This window comes from Lagenorhynchus albirostris, chromosome 1 (assembly GCF_949774975.1).
Source record: "Lagenorhynchus albirostris chromosome 1, mLagAlb1.1, whole genome shotgun sequence".
NCBI lineage: Eukaryota > Metazoa > Chordata > Mammalia > Artiodactyla > Delphinidae > Lagenorhynchus > Lagenorhynchus albirostris.
The window spans coordinates 189002680-189017518 of NC_083095.1; the positions used below are offsets into that span (position 1 = coordinate 189002680).

At 44.7% G+C, this 14839-nt stretch overlaps 1 protein-coding gene across 5 annotated transcripts in view; it reads left to right on the top strand.

Annotated features, from left to right (window-relative positions):
* The first annotated feature begins 2031 nt into the window (after window positions 1-2031).
* ARHGAP12 (Rho GTPase activating protein 12) overlaps window positions 2032-14839 on the top strand; it is a 109983-nt gene continuing 97175 nt past the window's right edge. For 4 of the 5 annotated variants that reach the window (XM_060162748.1, XM_060162757.1, XM_060162767.1 and 1 more), the window contains exon 1: window positions 2033-2132. The gene's annotated coding sequence lies outside the window, so the exon portion shown is untranslated. Of the gene's footprint in view, window positions 2133-14839 lie in introns of all 5 variants that reach the window. The other variant, XM_060162738.1, reaches the window with a different exon arrangement.

Consider the following 14839-nt stretch of genomic DNA (forward strand, 5'->3'; position numbering starts at 1 on the left):
TATGCTTTTTTTCATTTCATTCAGAAATGCACAGTGAAAAGTGGGTCACCTATTAAAGAATAAGGAAGAGAGCAAGGCAAGTTTATTTGGCAATTTACAGAGTATATTTTCACTCAAAAATACATTCAACAGAAATTTATTGTGCATCTACCGCATGCCAAGTGCTTTTAGGCTTTTGGACACACGTATCTAAACAAATCAAACTCAAATCTCTGCCTTTGTGGAGCTTACATCTTGGAACTCTAGGCTACTTCTTAAGAAGCGAGTTAAATGTCAATATCCTGAAAATGATCCGTTGCGATCCTGAGCCCTGGCGCCAGACATACGCTACCAGTGTGATTTAAAAACTAACTAGAGGCAATGCTGCATATGATTTCATAGCTTTCCATCAGGTCCTTTTAAACAACACACTTGGGCGAGAGCTCTTTTTATCTGACTCCATCTGCTGTCGGTAGTGATCAGCATGCTGTGGGCATTGTGGTAGCATCTGAGATTAGGTTGTGAAATAGGAAGCGGGGTTACAGGCAGATCAGCAAGGATGAGCAAACTGTTTAGTTCTATCTCTAGCTGGAACCAAGGGTGCCCAACTCAGGCTTGGGGCGTAGGGAAGATAGGGTTATCAGCACATTCCCATCAGGGCACAGTTTCCTTATTGCTGTCTGTTCCTGTTTTGGTTCTACAAAGAGATCACAAGGGATTTTATGGAAAACAGTGTCAGAATCATACAGCAGCAATACTGTGTCTGCTGAACAAGGGCATGGAAAAGATGACTTGTTAGAAACTGAGGGAGACTGAAAAGACCGTTGATGCCAAGGAAAGGGGGTATCGAGTGTATTGGCAGAGATAGTATGGTTTCAGGCTTATGTATCTTTTCTTTCTAAAAGGAGAATATCGTTCAACTTTAGACCCCCATTAGATCCAGATCCAACGGCATCTTCAAGCATGAGGTGAAGAATAGAAAGGAACCAGTTCCAGAGAGTGTCTCTTGAATCACAGCCTGGCCTTTTTTCTTGTATTATTAAAATTTCATCCCGGCCATAATAGATACGATCAACAACTGGTTACTAATGAATGGTTTCTGCAGTCCTAATACACATCAGTTAGTTTTCTCAGTCGGTGAATCTTAGAGTTTAGAAGGAGCCTTCGGACTTGTCAACATGCTCCTCTGACAGATGAAGCGAGACGGGTGAAGTGACAATGGCAGAAGCCAGGTCTCTCTCGATTCTCAGGCCAGCACAACTCCCGCCCCCGGATCCCCACGGGAAACCTTTTCACGCCTCTGACTTCCGGAGTCTGTGCTGCCATCCTGCAAGCGCTGCAAGCTGGGGTGACTTCGGGCAATGACACCGTGGCCCCCCGGGGCCTGCACACTGCAGGCCAGTGGACGGCGGGGCGCGGGGTGAGCGGTCAGGCCGCCCTGGCGCCGGCCGCCCGCCCGCGGAGTGTGCGCGCTGGCCCCGCACTCTGCCCGGGTGGTCCCGGCGAAGGACAGCTTCGCAAGGACCGGGTCAGGGATCAGGGCCTCCAGAGTTGCGTTCCGTCCCGCTGAGGTCGCGCGAGGACTCTTCCCGAGCCTCCCCGCGGGATTTCCGGGCGCGGGAACGGCTGACCGACGCCGGCAGCGCTCCCAGCGTGCCGAGGAACGGGGCAGGCCCTCCTTCCCTGGGTCCCACTTCCGCCACGCAGCGCTCGGGCCGTCTCCCGTGGGCCCGTCCCACGTTTTCCCCACGAGCGCTTCCTCAGCGTCTCCCACTACGCATGTACAAGGCGCCACCGCCCCCCTCCGCCGGCAGCTCCGCGCGCCGGCCGCGCCCCTCCCTCGGCCTCCCCTCCCCCTCCCGGCTCCTTGCCGCCGGTTCCCCCCGCGCCCGCCGGGCCGTCACGTGGCCGCGCCCCGCCCCCGTCACGTGGCCACGCCCCGCCCCGCCCCCGCGCCGGCGCGCTCCGACGTGCCCTGGAACTCTGTCTCACCGGGAGGGCAGCCTGCGGGGACGCGCCGGCCGCGGCCGCCGCCGAGTGAGCGCCCTTCGGGCTCGCCTGGGCGCCCCGCCGCCGCCGCCGCCGCCGCCGTCGCCGCCGCCACCAAGCTGGGCCAGGAGGGAGCCGACCCCCGCGGGGCCGCCGGGCCCTCGGTGAGGGGGGGGCGGGCCGCGGGCGGGCAGGTCGGGGCGGCGCTGCACAAAGGCGCCCGGGGCCGGGGCTGCGGGGCTGGGGGAGGCGTGTGCGGGCGCGCGGCGGCGCTGGGGTGCGAGAGGTGCGGTCGTGGGCGCGGCCGGCGGAGTCGGGGCGCGGGGCCGGCGCGGGGCCGGGGGCCGCTGCCGGTCGGTCGGCCGACTGGGGCGACGGGGTTTAAATGGCTGGAAGTTGCGGCTCCTCTGCCCCCCGGGTGTCCTGACTTCCTGTGAGAGGGCAGTGCCCGCCACCCCGCCCCCAGGAAAGAGGGTGTTGGGGTGTGTGTGTGTGTGTGTGTGTGTGTGTGTGTGTGTGTGTGTGCGCGCGCGCTTGTGCGTGTGTAAAAGGCCGGCGGTGCCGCCCTCCTTCCTGGCCTCCCGCCGCCGCCGTGCCCGCTTCGCCAGCGCTGCCGGGGCTGCAACCTCCCTCCCCCAGGGCCTCCCCTCGAGGGCTGTTGACCTCAGCACTGGGCACGCGGGGCCTTGCAGCCCTCAGAGGTGCCCCGCCCCTGCTCGATGGGCTCTTGCTCCTTTCCAGCCCTTCTGCGAGGAATCTCCTCCGGGTCCTTGAGTTTAAAGAATGCTGTGCACTGTCCTCGGGGGTGGTGGGTTGTCTTATAAGCATGACTGTCTTTGACGTGTTGCGGCTGAAGGTACCGAAGACCCTTTGAGACGAAAAGGCCACAGGGTCATCAGTCCTGAGAAGGCACGGCCTCCTGGCGTTCTCGAGGCGTGTGGTGTTTTCTTTCTGACTGCAGCCGCAGTTTTCAATGCACTTGCGAAGGCGAAAACAAAAATGTTCAGAGCGTGGCTTTATGAAAGTTCTGATGTCTTTCCAAGTAGAGTGTGTGTGGTGGGTAGAGCCAGTTAACACTCGTGCTGCCTTATGGTTAATCATGACGCGATGAGGTAGACTTTATTGAGCAGTTACGCACATGCTCCTAAGGGGAGGTGACGTAGAGAGGAACGAGCTTTGAATGAGGAGTCGCTCGGGTTCAGATTCCGCCCCCCGCGTCTGAAGGCGAGACCTTCAAAGACTCTTGAATGTTACAGTGAAAGGTGGTTTTAACAAGTGTCCAGTTCCTAGCCACGCCTCTTTCCCACTTAAACGCAGGGAAACGGAGGCCTGGAGGTGTATGTTGGTCCATATCCAGTGTTCTTTCCTGATCCGCAGGAGGGTGCGTTACAGGATGGGGCATCTTTGTCTGTCTTTTGGTCCCAGTAGACAGTCTGGCTGCTGGCTCCAGTATTTTCTCTTTCTTTTTATCTCTGTTTTAAAAATGCCTTGCAAATGTTTCACAGCAGGGATTTGGGAGCCCAGAGTAGTGAGCCGGGCTCTGAAGACTTGACCCTGAGTGGGGCACCCCGAAGAGCCAGAGAAGCTGGGCATGTAGGTGTGACCCGTGGTTGCAGGTAGTAGCTCTGCTGCTCTGGGGGGGCTCTCTGGGGAAAAATGAGTTAAATACAGACTAATGTACCAGATTACGTGCGCATGCCGCAGTACTGGCTGATAGGTTTCTATTTATACTTGATCAACGACAGACGTTGGAGAAGATTGCTAACTCATTGATTCTTTTTAAAAAATTATTTATTTATGGCTACGTTGGGTCTTCATTGCTGCGCGCGGGCTTTCTCTAGTTGCGGCGAGCGGGGGCTACTCTTCGTTGCGGTGCGTGGGCTTCTCGTTACAGTGGCTTCTCTTGTTGCGGAGCACGGGCTCTAGGCGCGCGGGTTTCAGTAGTTGCAGCACGCGGGCTCAGTAGTTGTGGCTCACGGGCTCTGGAGTGCAGGCTCAGTAGTTGTGGCGCACGGGCTTAGTTGTTCTGCGGCATGTGGGATCTTCCCGGACCAGGGCTCGAACCCGTGTCCCCTGCATTGGCAGGCGTATTCTTAACCCCTGCACCACCAGGGAAGTCCTTCATTGATTCTTAATATGATGCCCTCAATAGAATAGTTGTCCATATATAGTCAATATTTTACATACCTTTAGATTTTTCAAATTACTGCACTAGTTGTGAGGCACAAGTGAAAATATGTAAATACTGCAGAAAAACAGCGTGTTATTTGTAGTCAGTCATTTGGCTTTTCTTTCATTAATTAGAAAGTATCTGCTGAGTGGTTTTTTTAATAAGTTGACAGAAAATGGGTTTTACGAATGTAAGTTCTTTAAGTAATGCAGTTGACATTTCTGAGCACAAAAGGGTAATAAACAGTTTAAATTAATTCAAACAGTGAATGTGGTGATGTGTAAAATTACTAAGTGGTAGTACTGGTTTTTGCTTATCTGAGAAAATTGGTACTAGGAAAAAGCAGCTAAAGGTAAACCTGCCTAAAATGGGCAGAACAGTTTTATAATAGTGGGAGAGAAAAGTGAAATTAAACGTTTATTTTATCTTATATTTAACAATTTTAGTCGTAATTGCAAATACGCACTGCTTTGTAGAATGAATCAGATGTGAAAAGGCAGGATGGTACCACATAGCATCATTGTGCTTCAAATCATGCTTTTCAAATCATTCTCTTGAGGAACCCACTGGGCCACTGTCTTTGTGTTTTCTTTCCTTCAGTTGTTAACTGTTCTAATCGTGCCACACCCTCATCTGTGGATGACTTTGCAGTGATTCAGCCATTTTCTTATTATATTGACTTAGTATTTTGCAGTTTCATTTTGCAGTTGAGCAGCTTTTCATTTGAACTGAACTGCCAGACACTGATGTCTGTGAGCACCCTTCCCCTGTTGATAATCTGTTCCTTCTCAGATTTCTTTGTGCATGGGAATCACCTGAACTTCTAACAAGCCCCCGATGATACCGATGCTGCTGGGACTTCAGACTGCTCCTGTCCAATAGAAATGTAATGCCAGTCACCTGTGTAATTCTCAGGTTTTTAGTACTCACATGATAGGTAAAGTTAAAAAGAAACCATGAAATAAATTTTATCATCATTTTTGTCTACATGGCATCTTCAAAACCCCATATGTATTTGACACTTCCACACGTCTCAGTTTAGATTAGCCGTACTTCACATGCTCAGGAACCACGTTTGCCTGATGTGTTGAGCAGCATGGTTCTGGAGTCTAGAATCCAGATCAGTACTGTTCTCAGTGTGTGTTCACATTGGCCCTATCAGCAGCCCTTGGGAACGTGTTAGAAATGGACATTTTAGGGCCCCCACAAACCTACTCTCCTTAGAATATCTGGAGTCTCAGTAACTTGCAGCATATGACTACAAAATGTATATGTGATGTTTTGGATGGGATCCCAGAACAGAAGAAGTTCATTGGGGAAAGACTAAGGAATATGGACATTATTAGGTGTCAGTATTTGTTCACTGAATATGACGAATGTACCATACTAATGTAAGATGTTTGTAGTAGGGGAAACTGTGGACAGTGTATATGGGAACTCTACTATCTTTGCAGTAATTCTGTAAATCTAAAGCTCATCTAAAAGAATGTTTTTTTGTTTTTTTTTTAAAGAAGCTCTCCAGGTGATGCCGTCTTTCACTAAAAGTGAGAAGCAGTGATCTAGATCGCTACTATGACCTGCACTATAGCAGCTTGGGTGGGCAGGATGGAGGCTACTGTTAGGTCTCATAGGGTAATAATGGTATTTTTTTGGGGGGGGGGCACGCCTCATGGCTTCGGGGATCCTAGTTCCCTGATCAGGGATCGAACCTAGGCCCCCTGCAGTGGAAGCTCAGAGTCCTAACCACCGGACCTCCAGGGAATTCCCAATAATAGTATTTTTGTAATAAGAGCTAAAACTTATAAAACACTTAGCATGTGCTAGGGATTATGCCAAGTCCTTTACACATATTTACTCATTTAACTCTCCCAATATGTGATATGTACCATTAGTTAGCTCCTTTTCACAAATGGAAAAAATACTGAGGCTCAGAGAGGTTAGGTGACTTGTCTTAGGTAGCAAGAGGCAGAAACAGGGACGTTTGAGGAGGGACTAATTTAAGAGCAATCAGTTCATTTGTGAGTGTTTTCCTTCTCTACAAGTTTTGCTGCTTTGAATAAGCACTGATTGATGTGCGTGTTCTGTATCATGCCTCGCAGTTTACAAAGTACTTTTTTGTCTTTCCATTTTCACAAGGATCTTTTGAGGTTTGTGGTGTTTCTTTTGTATTACAGATAGTTGAGGTGCTGAGGGCCTGAGAGCTAATACATGGCAAATCCTGATTTAAATTTCAGTCCTCCCACCCTGAGTTCTCTGTTCCTTTACCACAGGAGAATTCAGAACACATTTACCAGTTAGAGTGATATCTTTAAAGTTAGTTGAAAATTACCTGTATTTTGCTGTATATTACTGGTTTGTTTAAAAAAAAATCAGTTTTGAGTTAAAATATACATACAATAAAATAAAACACTCAACGATAAAATGGGGTGAACTGCAGATACATACGAAGACATGAATGAATCTCAGAAGCATTGTTCTAGGTGAAACAAGCCAGACATGAAAGGCTACATACTATATGTATATATGCTTTTGTCTGCATTTGGCTTCCTTGAGTAAACTGTGATTAATGTGATGCTTTTTATCACGCTTTATAATTTACTAAGTACTTTTTCATGTTTTCTCTACCCATTTTCACAGGGATCTTCTGAAGTTTGTATTGTTTCCTGTTTTACAGACGAGTGTATCACAGTTAGTTTAGGCATTCACCAGTTGATAGGCCTCTGGGTCATTTCCAGTTTCTGGCTGTTATGAATAAAGCTGTTATGGATGTTCATGTAAGGCCTTTTCAGGGATTTATGGTTTCATTTTTTTGGGTAAATACCTAGAAGGGGAATTGTGAGATCGTATGTTAAATGTATGTTTAACTTTATAAGAAACTGCCCCAATGCTTTCCAGAGTAGCTGTACCACTCTGCATTACCACCAGCAGTGAATGAGAATTCCTGTTGCTGGTATCCTTACCCTACAAAATACCCTTTATATGTATGTAAAGCCATTCTAAATATATATAAAGTTGCTCTGGGGCATGTGGGATCTTCCCCGACCAGGGCTCGAACTCGTGTCCCCTGCATAAAGCCATTGCATTATAAGGGTTTTGTCTTAACAGCTTTATTGAGGTATAATTGCTGTAAAATAAACGGGACATATTTTAAGTGTGTAGTTTGATGAGTTTGGACATATGAATAGCTGTGCCTCTACAATCATCACCGTTATCAGGATAACAAGCATATCCTTCACCCAGCTCCCCATTTCCTTGAGCCCAAAGGTAATTTGTTGCCCTTGTTCCCTGGTAACTGTTGATCTGCTTTCTGGCACTATGTATTACTTTGCATTTTCTAGGATTTTATGTAGATGGAATCGTACAGTATGCACTCTTTCTTGTCTGGATTTTTTTCACTCAGCAAATTTTTTTTTTTAACATCCTTATTGGAGTATAATTGCTTTACAATGGTGTGTTAGCTTATAACAAAGTGAATCAGCTATACAAATATCCCCATATCTCCTCCCTCTTGCGTCTCCCTCCCACCCTCCCTATCGCACCCCTCTAGGTGGTCACAGAGCACCGAGCTGATCTCCCTGTGCTATGCTGCTGCCTCCCACTAGCTATCTGTTTTACATTTGGTAGTGTATATATGTCCATGCCACTCTCTCACTTCGTCCCAGCTCACCCTTCCCCCTCCCCATGTCAAGTCCATCTTCTACATCTGCGTCTCTATTCCTGTCCTGCCCCTAGGTTCTTCATAACCATTTTTTTTTCTTTTTTTAAAATTCCATATATATGTGTTAGCATACGGTATTTGTTTTTCTCTTTCTGACTTACTTCCACTCAGCAAAATTATTTTGAGATTCATCCAGTTTGTTGTGTGTATCAGTAGTTTGTTCCTTTTATTGCTGAGTGGTATCCTATTGTGTGGATATTACACAATTAGTTTATCCGGTCGCCTGTTGGTGGACATTGGGTTGTTTCCAATTAGGGACTATTACAGATAAAGCCACTGTGAACATTCACATACAGGTCTTTGTGTGGGCATGTGTTTTCATTTTCTTTGGTGACTACCTAGGAGTAGAATCCCTGGGTCATATGGTAGATGTATATTTCAAGCTTTTAAGAATCTCTCCAACTTTTCCCAAAGTGGTTGTACCATTTTACATCCCCACCAGCAGTATTTGAGAGTTCTGGTTGCAGAAATACTGGTATCGTCAGTCTTTTAATTTTAGTCATTCTAGTAGACGTGTGATGTTATTTCTTTGTGTTTTTAATTTGCATTTCCCTAACGACTAAAGATGTTGAGCATCTTTTCATGGGCTTATTTACCACCTATAGATCCTCCTTGGATATGAACGCTTGTCTGTTCCTATCTTTTGCCCTTTTTTAATTGGGTCATTTGTCTTCTTAATGGCTTGTACAGTTATTATATATTCTAGATATGAGTTCTTTGTTGGAGATAAGTTTGTGTCTGAGACATTTGTGTCTATTTTCATGAGGGATATTGGTCTGTAGTTTTTCTTTTTTATAACGTCTTTGTCTGGTTTTGGTATGAGGAGAATGCTGACTTCATAGAATGAGTTGGGATGTTTTTCCTCTGTTTCAATTTTCTTTAAGAGGTTTGTGTAGAACTGGTATTACCTTCCTTACATTTTGTAAAATTCACCAGTGGAGCCATCTTGGCCAGGAGTTTTCTTTGTGGGAAGATTTTTAAAGACGGATTCAATTTATTTAATAAATATAGGACTATTTAGGTTATCTGTTTCTTCTTAAGCTTTGGTAATTTGCCAAAGGAGTTTATCTGGTTCACTGAGTTGTTGAAGTTATCAGCATAAAGCTGTTCATGATATTCTCTTTTCTTCCTTTCAGTGTCTTTAGGATATGTGGTTATATCTCCTGTCTCATTCCCGATACTGGTAATTTGTGTTTCTTCTCTTTAGTTCCTGATCAGTTTGGCGAGAGGATTACTGTCAGGGTTACTGATCCTCTTGAAGAACTGCCTTCTGGTTTCATTGATTCCCTCTAACATTTTTCTGTCTTTTACAGCTTTCTGCTCTGACCTTTATCATGTCCTTTCTTCTGCTTGCTTTGGGTTTAATTTGCTCTTTATCTAGTTTCTTAGAGTGCAAGTTTACATCACCGATTTGAGACCTTTTTCTTTTCTAATTATGGGCATTTAGTATATAAATTTTCTCTAAGCACTACTATAGCTGCATCCCACAAATTTTGAGCTGTCACCTTTTCGTTTTCATCCGGTTCAAATTCCTGTTTGATTTCTTCTTTGACCTCTGAGGTATTTAGAAGTATGTTGTTTAAATTCTAACAGCAAATTTGTGGGTTTTAATATATCTTTTTATTAATTTATAATGTAATTCAATTGTCAGAGAACATTCTTCATATTATTTCAGTCTTTTTAGATTTATTGAGATTTGTTTCATGGTCCAGAATATAATCAACAAAAAATGTATGCTTAGGGACTTCCCTGGTGGTCCAGTGGTTAAGACTCCATGCTCCCAATGCAGGGGGCACAGGTTCGATCCCTGGTCCAGGAATTGAAGATCCCACATGCCACACAGCGTGGCCAGAAATAAAGAAAAAAAAAAGAGAGAGAAAGAGAGAAAATGTATGTTTATAAGAAACTGAACTGCCTGCCTGTACCATTTAGCGTTCCCACTAGCACTGAATGTGTGTCCAGTTGTTGGTATCCTGGTCAGCACTTGATATTGTCTTTGTTTTTTAAAAATAACTTTATTATAGTTGGTGGATAGTGATACCTTGTTTTGGTTTTAGTTTGCATTATAGGATATTTAATGGTTTGTAAAATAATTTAAATGGAATAAAGATGAATAATCATGGAATTTTGTGGGGCTTTTTTTTCCCCAGTAGAGGACAGAAACCTCTAGGGGATTGGTAGCAGTAGTAGTTCATCATTGTCTGTGTGCTACAGAAGTGCTACTTTTCAGTTTTCTAAAAGGTTGAATGTTTATTTGCCTTATAGTATTTACTTTGAAAGAGAATCTGTAAAAGCTATATGAGGATTTTAGTGATTTTTATGGTTTTGGAATAGACAGGTATAAGGTGATTTAAACTGCATTCTCCATTTTACATTTCTACCAGCAACGCATAAGAATTCCAGTTTCTCCACATTCTCACCAACACTTGTTATTTCTGTTGTTATTTTTACAGTAGCCACCCTAATGGGTACGGAGTGGTGTATCACTGTGTTTTTTTGTTTTGTTTTTATACATTTATTTTATTTTTGGCTGCTTTGGGTCTTCGTTGCTGTGTGTGGGCTTTCTCTAGTTGCGGCGAGCGGGGGCTCCTCTTCGTTGCGGTGCGTGGGCTTCTCATTGCAGTGGCTTCTCTTGTTGTGGAGCACGGGCTCTAGGTGTGCAGGCTTCAGTAGTGGCACGTGGGCTCAGTAGTTGTGGCTCGCGGGCTCTAGAGCACAGGCTCAGTAGTTGTGGTGCATGGACTTAGTTGCTCTGAGGCATGTGGGATCTTCCTGGACCAGGGCTCGAGCCTGTGTCCCCTGCATTGGCAGGCGGATACTTTATTTATTTATTTATTTATTTTTGGCTGTGTTGGGTCTTCTTTGTGGTGCATGGGCTTCTCATTGCAGTGGCTTCTCTTGTTGTGGAGCACAGGCTCTAGGCGCGCGGGCTCAGTAGTTGTGGCTCGTGGGCTCTAGAGCGCAGGCTCAGTGGTTGTGGCACACGGGCTTAGTTGCTCCGCAGCATGTGGGATCTTCCCCGGACTAGGGCTCGAACCCGTGTCCCCTGCATTGGCAGGTGGATTCTTAACCCCTGGGCCACCAGGGAAGTCCCTGGCAGGCGGATTCTTAACCATTGCGCCACCAAGGAAGGCCCTATCATTGTGGTTTTGATTTGCATTTGATTTGCTTATTGGCCATTTGTGTACCTTCCTTGGAAAAACGTCTATTCAAGTCCTTTGCCTACCTGACTGTCCTTATCACAATTTAATTTGAAGTAGATTGGCATAAATTAAGCATTATAATGAGTACTTATTTCTTTTTTTAAGTAAGTTGCTGATGTCTGACTAGAACTTTGCAGTGACCAGACCATAATGATCACTGGACTTGTAGCTGTATTTGTCTTTGTTTTGTGGACTATCTTTTTTTTTTTTTTTTTTTTTTTGCGGTATGTGGGCCTCTCACTGTTGTGGCCTCTCCTGTTGCGGAGCACAGGCTCCGGACGCGCAGGCTCAGCGGCCGTGGCTCACGGGCCCAGCCGCTCCACGGCATGTGGGATCTTCCCGGACCGGGGCACGAACCCGTGTCCCCTGCATCGGCAGGCGGACTCTCAACCACTGCGCCACCAGGGAACCCCGGACTATCTTTTTTTAAAGCATGGGATTAGGTAAACATTTGAAAGTGGTTGAATGTAAATAGCCATCTCCGAGATTAAGACGGTAGCATGTATAGTTTCAGAGGAATATCTGAATGGGTTGGGCTGGTGGTTAATGCTTGGGTAGCCAGTGGAGTTGTGAAGTGAATGGAGTTTTTCTTCTAAAGTGAATTGTTAGAGGATTGGAAATCCTATTAAACTGCTTAAAGACCAAGATTATGATTTTCTCCTTAATACATAACAACTTGTATAATGATGTGTGGACTGAGACCCTGGGCATGGGGTTGTTACAACAGGTAGGGTGGGCGAGATGCCACAGAGGCAAGAGGAAAATTGTGTGAACTATAAAAATCTTAATTTCTTTCTTCTGGGTTTTTTTTTTAACTGATTATTTTATTTTAGTTATTTATTTTTTTGGCCAGGCCACACGGCTTGCGGGATCTCAGTTCCCTGACCAGGGACTGAACCCGGGCCACGGCAGTGAAAACTGGCAATCCTAACCACTAGATCACCAGGGAACTCCCTTAGCTGATTATTTTAGGAAGTTCTTAGTGAGAAATTAAAATATGGGACTCAGGTGATGAGGATATAGGAGGAAGAATCCATTGACTAGAGTGCATGTAGCAGGAAGAGCTGAAGAATGTAGAGGCTAAGTGAAGATCGTAGAAGGCTGGTTTTAGAGGTTGATGTGGGGCAATTGTTGGTATACGTGGCTTTTGATGACACAGCATATGAAGGAAAGGGAAGTTTAACCTATTGGTTCAAGAAAAAGTTCTTTTTGTTCCTTAGACTTTTTACTGATTATGTGTTTTTTACCTTTAGGCTATCTTCTTGGTATCCTGCATCATCACATAGCACAGGGAGATCAGCTCGGTGCTTTATGACCGCCTGGAGGGGTGGGATAGGGAGGGTGGGAGGGAGGGAGACCGCAAGAGGGAAGAGATATGGGAACATATGTATATGTATAACTGATTCACTTTGTTATGAAGCAGAAACTCACACACCATTGTAAAGCAATTATACTCCAATAAAGATGTAAAAAAAAAAAAGTCTTAGTGTGTGCAAGTGAATCCGAGGGGTTTAAAAGCCAGTTTAATAGTTTTTGGTCTGAAGGGCTTGATCAGGGCTGTTTTCCTAAAGTACTGAATTTGTGAAATTTTTTGGATACAGTACTCTCCTCACTTTCTACCCTATGTCAGTTGGGTCAGTAGTTACATTTCCATGTATAAGAAGAGATCATTTTAGAATGATTTTGAAGCTGTAACAACCAGTGATGATGGAGAACTCCTAATACCTCTTAAATACTTGTAATTTGTATTTTGATGAGAAAAGCAGTGTGTAAAAGTAAAGAACAAAAGAAACGTAATTTTGTTTAACTTATTTAAAGATGGGACAGCATAATGTAAGATATGTTAATAGGAATATCAAATATGCATGATACCACTTTTAATTTGAGTTACTGTTTAAGAAGACAGTGTCTAATGATAGGAAGCATTTAAATCAAGTACGTAAAGACCAGGTGGGGAGAATGTGTCACTATAGGCTCCAGGCTCACCTTGTATATTTCCTGCCCCAGCCCTTGAATCAGTCATTTCTCCAAAGAGCCTCGGTTCCTTTATTTGGAGAATGGTATTAGAAACCAAATCTGGGTGCTAGGTGTGCTTGTTGCTGCCAAGGTGTCATTTTTACTGACAGCAAGGATCTGTGTATGGTGTACTAAGCAGTGTATAGACATATACCTGTAATACTTCTTTATGTAATCATCTGTATCTGTGGTAAGCTCAAAGTGCGTTCATATTTCTGTCTCCAAGTCTAATGTGTTACCCCAGGACCATTCTAGCCTTCTCCCTTGCATGTCTATAAATTCGTATTCCAACATTGGGAATCTTGGTGCCCACATCTGCATTCTGTGTACTTAATTATTCAAGTCCAGTGTGTGTACATGTATAGCAGTATCAGAATTTTTAATTCATACCCCATGGGGAATGTTTTTTATGTGTTAGAACACGGTACTTATGTGCAGTTCCTTTATCTGTGTTCTTATAAATCTCACTTATTTCCAGAATGAGTGAGGTTAGCCTCTCCCTCCATCCCCTCTCCATTCAGTGAGGTCGTTCCATGTATGTGTAATACCGTTAGACTATCTTGTCACATCTGCTTTCCATCCTGGGATTCCCCCGACCTCCTAAATGATTGTTTAGAATTTGCAAACATTGAACTTCATGCTTGTGTTGTAAAGATTAATGGGTTTTGACAAGGGCATAATGTCATGTGTCCACCACTACAGTATCATACAGAATAGTTCATTGACCTAAAAGAATCCCCTGTGCTTCATCTATGGAATCCCCCCCCCACTTCGTCCTAACCCCAGCAATCACTGTCTCTATGGTTGTGACCTTGCCAGAATGTCATATAATATAATCATTCCGTATGTGGCTTTTTCAGGCTATGTTTTTTTCTTTCACTTAGCAAAATATATCTAAGATTCATTTCTGTCTTTTCGTAGCTCGATAGCTCTTTTCTTTTTATCACTGGATAGTATTGTAAGTCTGGCTGTCTCGCAGTTTATCCTTTCTCCTACTGAAGGACATCTTGGTTGCTTCCAGTTTTGTGCAGTTATAAAGCTTCTCTGAATATTTTCATGCAGGACTTTTTGTGGAAATAAGATTTCAACTCATTTGGGTAAATACCTAGGGGTGTGATTGCTAGATTGTATGGTTAAGACAACATTTAGCTTTGTATCAATAGAAACTGTTAAACTGTCTTCCAAAGTGGCTGAACCATTTTGCATCCCCATCAGCAGTGAATGAAAGTTCCTGTTGCTGTATACCCTCATCAGCATTTGGTGGTGTCAGTTTGTTTGGATTTTAGATGTTCTAATAGTTGTATGGTATCTTGTTTTAATTTGCAATTCACTAATGACAGTGTTGAGCATTTTTTCATGTGCTCATTTGTCACCTGCATATATTCTTTCATGATGTCTCTTTCAGATCATTTTCGATTAAAGAATTTGGTTCTGGGGCTTCCCTGGTGGCACAGTGGTTGAGAGTCCGCCTGCCGATGCAGGGGACATGGGTTCGTGCCCCGGTCCGGGAAGATCCCACATGCCGCGGAGCGGCTGGGCCCGTGAGCCATGGCCGCTGAGCCTGCGCGTCCGTAGCCTGTACTCCACCACAGGCGGAGTGGGAGAGGCCACAACAGTGAGAGGCCCGCGTACCGGAAAAAACCAAAAAAAGAAAAGAATTTGGTTCTTTTGCGTTTTAAGAGTTCTTTGTATATTTTGGATAAAAGTCTTTCATCAGATATGTATTTTACAAATATTTTCTTCTTGTCTGTGGTTTGTGTTTTC